General features: G+C 59.0%; 1 non-coding gene across 1 annotated transcript; it reads left to right on the forward strand.

The window, feature by feature from the left end:
- The first annotated feature begins 2,608 nt into the window (after positions 1 to 2,608).
- On the forward strand, positions 2,609 to 4,423 carry LOC142792635 (small subunit ribosomal RNA). The gene has a single exon (XR_012891088.1). It is a non-coding gene; the product is annotated as a small subunit ribosomal RNA (ribosomal RNA).
- Positions 4,424 to 5,664: the final 1,241 nt, after the last annotated feature.

Consider the following 5,664-nt stretch of genomic DNA (forward strand, 5'->3'; position numbering starts at 1 on the left):
CGGCGAAGCGAAACGGGGCCGATTCGGGCACGATATCGGCGTATTTCGACGTGCTCGCCGGCGACCGTCGCACGAGTACGGCAAAGCGCGTCTGCCGGGGCGAGGTTTGCGATGCCGACGAAAAAGTGGGAAGCGCCGCTCGGATCTTCGCCGTTTTTGCAGGAGTGAGTGGCGGCCCTCCTGCGAGACCAAGAAGCATCGACTCGCGCACGATATCGGTGTCTTTCGACGTGCCCGCCGGCCACCGCCGCACGAGTACGGCAAACCGCGTATGCCGGGGCGGGGTTGGCGACGCCGACGCAAAAGTGGGAACCGCCACTAGGATGTTCGCCGTTTTTGGCAGAGTGAGTGCTGGCACTCCGGCGAAGCGAAAGAGCGCGAATGCGCCCACGAAAGTGGCGTGTTTGGACGTGCTTGACGACGACCACCGCAGGAAAACGAAAAACCACGTCAGCCGGGGCGAGCGACCCATGGCGGTCTGGGTGCTTATCGCTGCTATTATAGGGGCACCCCGGCAGACGCAAAAAAAAAAAAATTTTTTTTCGACATTCTTTCTTGCTCGTCGACCTCGGGTGACCCAGGTCGCAGTGGGAGCCGCGCACGAAAGCGGCGTCGCGAGACGGCTTCGCGGTCGCTAGTCGCACGAGCTCGGCAACCGCGTCTGCCGGGGCGGAGTTCGGGACGCCGACGGCTAAGTGGGAACCGCCGCTCGGATGTTCGCCGTTTGTGGCCGAGTGAGTGCTGGCACTCCGGCGAAGCCAAACGGGGCCGATTCCGGCACGATATCGGCGTCTTTCTACGTGCTCGCCGGCGACCGTCGCACGAGTACGGCAAAGTGCGTCTGCCGGGGCGGGGTTTGCGACGCGTACGCAATAGTGAGAACCGTCGCTCGGATGTTCGTCGTCTTTCGCCGAGCCAGTGCTGGCACTCCGGCGAAGCCGAACGGAGCCGATTCGGGCACGATATCGGCGTCTTTCCACGTGCTCGCCGGCGACCGTCGCACGAGTACGGTAAACCGCGTCAGCCGGGGCGGAGTTCGGGACGCCGATGCGAAAGTGGGAAGCGCCGCTCGGATCTTCGCCGTTTTTGGAGGAGTCAGTGGCGGCACTCCGGTGAAGCCAAGGTGCGCCAATTCGCGCACGATATCGGCGTCTTTCGACGTGCCCGCCGGCCACCGTCGCACGAGTACGGCAAACCTCGTCTGCCGGGGCGGGGTTTGCGACGCCGACGCAAAAGTGGGAACCGCCGCTCGGATGTTCGCCGTTTTTGGCAGAGTGAGTGCTGGCACTCCGGCGAAGCGAAAGAGCGTGAATGCGCCCACGAAAGTAGCGTATTTGGACGTGCTTGACGGCGACCGCCGCAGGAGTACGAAAAACCACGTCAGCCGGGGCGAGCGACCCACGGCGGTCTGGGTGCTTATCGCTGCTATTATAGGGGCACCCCGGCAGACGCAGAAAGAAAAAAAAAAAAAAATGGGGACATGGCGTGCGTCACCGTGCGGCTTCGCAGCGTTGCCGAAGTCGCCGAGCCCTTCGACTGAGCCGAACGGCGGACAGGGAACGTTGGTCGGCCGTTCTAACCTGTCGGTGCCACGCCGAGACGTCGTTAAGGAAAACCGCGTCGTGGGCCTCTACGACGCCGTCGAGTCGTTGTACGTTTGGTGTCCAGCGTGTCGGCGGCGAGTAGCGGACACGTCGTTCACGACTTCGGTCTTTCGCAGTCGACGCGAACTTGCGGAGAGTCGTGGTGCCTCACGTTTTCGGCAGAAACCGCGGCGGAATTTTCCCGTGCGTGCGCGCACGACCTCGGTGCTGTGCCGTCAGCGTAGTGTTGCACAAACTCGTGGCCTACCCAAGGTGCGGTACGTTTGCGGCCGTATCCTCGGTGGGAATTTCGTGAGTAGGGTCGCAAATTCTACGACCTCGGCGGGTTTGAGAGCGACGTAGACTTGTGGCACGCTCAACGTGCCACACGTTTCGGGGCACACCCGCGGTGAAATTTTCTCGAGTACGCTCGTATTAGTGCCCAAGGAGGTCTGGGTACTTATCGCTGCTATTATGTGGGGGTTCTCGTGAGCGGCGTACGCGAAAGCGACCGGGTGTCTGATATGCGGCGGGCTTCGGCCTCGTCAAGCGTGTCCTCGGGTCTGCTCCAGGGGAATCCACGGCAGTCGTCTGCAGCCTCATCCGCTTGATGCGTTAGGGGCTGGTTGTCGGACGGTGCCGTTTTACCACGATATCGAGGTGTGTTCCGTGTCGTCCTCGGGCGATTCAGATGCGAAAGCGCCGAAGACGCGGGCGTGACCCGTCGTCTGGCGGCTTTGCAGTCTCGGCTCCGTTGCTAGTTCCGGCCGGTCCACCGACAGTGCAGCGGGCTTGGGCAACCCGCACGGCGCGACCGAGTCGATGCAACGAAAAAGAGCGAGCATGAACGTGCTTCTTGCCGCACGGCTCCCACTCGTCTTTCGGGAAGGTTGTGCCGTAGCGAGCTCGAACGCCGTCATCTCGGAGTGCAAAATAAGCGTGTTGGGGCGCCTGAAGGTGGCCTCCGCCGCACACAGACTGCGTCCGGCCCGCCGAAGGCGAGGACGGACGCGCAGTCGAACGATTACCTGGTTGATCCTGCCAGTAATCATATGCTTGTCTCAAAGATTAAGCCATGCATGTCTAAGTACATGCCGAAATAAGGCGAAACCGCGAATGGCTCATTAAATCAGTTATGGTTCCTTAGATCGTTTCTTCCTACTTGGATAACTGTGGCAATTCTAGAGCTAATACATGCAGTGAGCCTGGAGCCCTTTGGGTAACGGGTGCTTTTATTAGACCAAGATCGATCGGGTTTCGGCCCGTATTGTGTGGTGACTCTGGATAACTTTGTGCTGATCGCATGGCCACGAGCCGGCGACGTTTCTTTCAAGTGTCTGCCTTATCAACTTTCGATGGTAGGTTACTTGCTTACCATGGTTGTTACGGGTAACGGAGAATCAGGGTTCGATTCCGGAGAGGGAGCCTGAGAAACGGCTACCACATCCAAGGAAGGCAGCAGGCGCGCAAATTACCCACTCCCGGCACGGGGAGGTAGTGACGAAAAATAACAATACGGGACTCTTTTGAGGCCCCGTAATTGAAATGAGTACACTCTAAATCCTTTAACGAGGATCAATTGGAGGGCAAGTCTGGTGCCAGCAGCCGCGGTAATTCCAGCTCCAATAGCGTATACTAAAGCTGCTGCGGTTAAAAAGCTCGTAGTTGGATCTCAGTTCCAGACGAGTAGTGCATCTACCCGATGCGACGGCTCGGACTGAACATCATGCCGGTTCTTTCTTGGTGCACTTCATTGTGTGCCTCGAGATGGCCGGTGCTTTTACTTTGAAAAAATTAGAGTGCTCAACGCAGGCGAGTCGCCTGAATAAACTTGCATGGAATAATAGAACAAGACCTCGTTTCTGTTCTGTTGGTTTTTGGAATACGAGGTAATGATTAAGAGGGACGGACGGGGGCATTCGTATTGCGGCGCTAGAGGTGAAATTCTTGGACCGTCGCAAGACGAACTACTGCGAAAGCATTTGCCAAGAATGTTTTCATTGATCAAGAACGAAAGTCAGAGGTTCGAAGGCGATCAGATACCGCCCTAGTTCTGACCATAAACGATGCCAACCAGCGATCCGCCTGAGTTACTCAAATGACTCGGCGGGCAGCTTCCGGGAAACCAAAGTATTTGGGTTCCGGGGGAAGTATGGTTGCAAAGCTGAAACTTAAAGGAATTGACGGAAGGGCACCACCAGGAGTGGAGCCTGCGGCTTAATTTGACTCAACACGGGAAAACTTACCCGGCCCGGACACTGGGAGGATTGACAGATTGAGAGCTCTTTCTTGATTCGGTGGATGGTGGTGCATGGCCGTTCTTAGTTGGTGGAGCGATTTGTCTGGTTAATTCCGATAACGAACGAGACTCTAGCCTATTAAATAGGTGCGGGGTTCCCAGCACCTTACAACCTTCTTAGAGGGACAAGCGGCTCCTAGCCGCACGAAACAGAGCAATAACAGGTCTGTGATGCCCTTAGATGTCCGGGGCCGCACGCGCGCTACACTGAAGGAAGCAGCGTGTCTTTATCCCTGTCTGAAAAGACTGGGTAACCCGTGGAACTTCTTTCGTGATTGGGATAGGGGCTTGCAATTGTTCCCCTTGAACGAGGAATTCCCAGTAAGCGCGAGTCATAAGCTCGCGTTGATTACGTCCCTGCCCTTTGTACACACCGCCCGTCGCTACTACCGATTGAATGATTTAGTGAGGTCTTCGGACCGATGTCCGGCGCGGCCTTTCGGTTGCGCCGGTCTGTTGGAAAGATGACCAAACTTGATCATTTAGAGGAAGTAAAAGTCGTAACAAGGTTTCCGTAGGTGAACCTGCGGAAGGATCATTAACGGATTGTGAAGGGTGAGCGCCTCAGCTGCGTCTGCGCCCGACACTTTCTGCCGCTGACCCCGTTTGGACGCGGGGTCGGCTTTTCCCCACGGGGCTGCCTGAATGTGGAGCGGCACCCCGTGACAAATTGTTGCGCCCAGCGGACGCCAACACCGCGACCTTGGACGGTCGGCCAGGTGGCGGACGCGGGTACAAACGGCGCAACGCACTCATAGGTCGGCTTTCGACCCGCCACTGCACCGTGGCTCGAAGCGCTCGAAATGCGCGACCCGACCGCTGCGGGACCGCCTAGTACTGTAAACAGGAGCGGCGGAGCGCGAACGGCGAGTCGTGGTTACGTCGGTAGAAGGCGAGGCTGCGCGTTCCCGAAACGCCAGCCGAGTGCCCTCCCGACCGTTCGAGCGTGCAAGAACGAGACCCGACAATCGCGCGGCGACTGCCAAGTACGAGAGGAACGGCACAAGCGTCGGCGGTCGGTCAAGGAACTGGCGATGTGACGGGTCCGCTGTGCACCAGTGCATACCGTCCCGCCGTCCGCGGCAAGCGCCTCCGCGTCCTCGGGTGACGGAGGCTGCCGGTCGGTTCTTGCAGGCGAGGGATCTCGCTGGCACCGGTTCGCGTTGACGCGCGGCCGGTCATGGCACGGCGATGCGACGGCCGAGGTGCGCAGTACTCGATGGAGGAACCGCACGCTCCGATGACCGTCCCGCCCTCCGCGGCGTATGCGTACCGACCGTAATGGTTGCAGCAGCGCCGGCCGGCTTTTGAATTCGCCACACGAAACACGGTGCGAGATCGCGGTTAGGGGAGCGTCGACGTTGCCAGGCGTTTTGCTTGCTGCCGAGGGAAAGGCGGCACGGCCACGTCGCGCTCGTCGCGATTAGCGGGTCTGCGCGCTTTGGGAAGGTGCCGCAACGACTTGCCGAAAGAGGAAGCACGGAAGAACGAGGGACTTGGACGTCCCGACAATTGAACGCACTTGCGGCCAGGCCCTTGCTGGCTTCGTTCTTCCGCCTCGAGTAGGCTCGTACGCGGCTCCGGCGCCGAAAGTGGTCCTTGGCACCGACTTCGGTGGACGTGGGAAGTGCCGCGCAAGTACGGCGCGCCTGGCTCCACCTGTTGGCTAAAGTAGGCAGCCGGATCGGCATTTTGGTGTGCGGTGGCAAACCGTGGATGCGAAAAAAGCTTGTGCGATTTCGTGGAACAAAAAGCGGGGGTCCCCCTTTTTATGCGGAGGAG

The sequence above is a fragment of the Rhipicephalus microplus genome, unplaced genomic scaffold (assembly GCF_043290135.1).
Source record: "Rhipicephalus microplus isolate Deutch F79 unplaced genomic scaffold, USDA_Rmic scaffold_230, whole genome shotgun sequence".
In the NCBI taxonomy this organism is placed as follows: domain Eukaryota; kingdom Metazoa; phylum Arthropoda; class Arachnida; order Ixodida; family Ixodidae; genus Rhipicephalus; species Rhipicephalus microplus.